The 2,099-nt window shown below is 35.4% G+C and overlaps 1 pseudogene; it reads left to right on the top strand.

The window, feature by feature from the left end:
• Positions 1–238: 238 nt before the first annotated feature.
• On the top strand, positions 239–1,517 carry LOC129073282 (zinc finger CCCH domain-containing protein 15-like; annotated as a pseudogene).
• The last annotated feature ends 582 nt before the right edge of the window (positions 1,518–2,099 follow it).

The following is a 2,099-nucleotide window of genomic DNA, read 5'->3' as shown; positions in this document are numbered from 1 at the left end:
TTTCCCAACTCCTATCAGTTTCTTCATGTTTGTTGATGTGTTTGCTCACTGTGCATTGATTTTTAAAAAGTTTTAACTTTGAAATAATTTTAAATTCAAAAAGGAATTAAAGGACTAGTTTTCCATGTGGTACGGCAGTGACAACAGCCCACATTTTCCTCCTTCTTTGGCTGCAGGGCCACATACCCTGATGGTGTCCAGCTGCACTTAAGTCTGTCCAGTGCCACCTGTCTTCACAATGACCCCCAAGAAGTAGACTGAGGCCAAGGACAGCAAAAAGGCAGAGCAGAAAAAAAGGAGATTATTGAAAACAAAACTGTGGTCTAAAGAATAAGAAAGGAGCAAAGCAACAGAAGTTTATCAAGGCTGTCACTCATCAGGTTAAATTTGGTCAAAAAAATCCATGTCAGGTAGCACAAAGTGAAGCTGAAAAGAAATTGAAGAAAGATGACAAGAAGAAAGAATTGCAATAGCTAAATGAGCTATTCAATCCTGTAGTGGCTGCTCAAAAAAATAAGTAAAGGTACAGATCCCAAATTTGTGGTGGTATGCATTCTTCAAACAAAGACAGTGTACTAAAGGAGATAAGTGTAAGTTCTCTCATGACCTCACTTTGGAAAGGAAGTGTGAAAAGCAAAGTATTTACACTGATGCAGGAGATGAACAACTTGAAAACATACTATGGATAATTGGGATGAGAAAAAAAACTGGAAGAAATAGTGAACAAGAAGCATGGCGAGGTGGACAAGAAAAAAAAACTCGAATAGTATGCAAGCATTTCTTTGAAGCTGTTGAAAACAACAAATATGGCTCGTTTGGAGTATGCCCCAGCGGGGGTGATATTCATATGTATCATCATGCACTTCCTCCTGGATTTGTATTACAAAAACATTAAACAAGAGAAGAGAAAGAAGTTGAAATTTAATTAGAAGATCTAATTGAAAGAGAGTGTTGAGAGTGTTCTGTCCTAGGTCCAAATGTTACCAATTTACTCTAGAATTTTTCTTGCATGAAAGAAACAGAAAAAACAAGAAAAGATTGATAAATTTGAGTAAGATATCAAAAGAAGGAAAACAGACTTTAAAGCAGGTAAAGTATTAGTGATCAGTGGTCACGAAGTGTTTGAATTTCGTCCTGAGCTGGTTATTCATGATGATGAGGGAGCAGATGATACCCACTATACCCAGGGAACAGGTGTTAATGAGGTTGATGATTCAGTGAGCATAAATGACATAGATTTAAGCCTGTATACCCCAAGAGATGTAGATGAGACAGGTATTACTGTAGCCAGTATTGAAAGATTCAGTACATACACTTCAGAAAAAGATGAAAACAAATCAAGTGAAGTTTCCAGAGGTAGGACTGAAAATGGTGAAAGAAGTGATTTAGAAGAGGACAACGAAGTGGAGGAATAGGAAAATGGGGTCATTGATTCTGTTCCTGTTGATGAAAATATTTTTACTGGAGAAGATTTGGATGAACTAGAAGAATTAAACATACTTGACTTAGAAGAATGACACCAAAGAAGTCAATGAAAAAATTAAACCACCTCAGCATGAATTGAAATTGACATTAAATTTTTTCCACCTAGACTTCTTCAACAGGATGTGTATTTCTCTTGCTGATTTTGGAGGCTTATTCTCCTCCAAAAAAAGGAATATTTTCCCTATGTGTTGTCTTCTGACTTTGGCTACATCTCATGGTAAGTTCAGAGTAGTTCATGATATATTGAAAATATGGTCATTACAGAAAAGGACTGATTGTTGTAAAAATGATTGTTGTAACTGTCTACTCAAGTAGGAAGTGTTACTGCTTTTCCAGCTTTTGATTTTTATTGGGCACATGTTACTACAAGGACAACATAAATTTAAGTTAAAAATACCCTTTATTTAATACAGTTTTTAATGGATGATTTCATTTATTTTGTATTTATATGTTTAAAAGACTGCCTAAATTATGAGAACTGTACTTCATAAAGGAAACTGCATAGGCAGAGTCATTGTTGTTTGTCTTTGGATAATTAGCCATTTTAAAGGAAACTTCCTTAATCTGACAGCATCAGACGCAATGCCCCATGATAGAATGTTTTACAAACTTAT

The sequence above is a fragment of the Pteronotus mesoamericanus genome, unplaced genomic scaffold (genome assembly GCF_021234165.1).
Source record: "Pteronotus mesoamericanus isolate MK-2021 breed Mesoamerican mustached bat unplaced genomic scaffold, CSHL_Meso_final contig_40, whole genome shotgun sequence".
Lineage (NCBI taxonomy): Eukaryota > Metazoa > Chordata > Mammalia > Chiroptera > Mormoopidae > Pteronotus > Pteronotus mesoamericanus.
The sequence above is the reverse complement of the archived record's forward strand: the minus strand, read 5'-3'. Positions and strand labels throughout refer to the sequence as shown.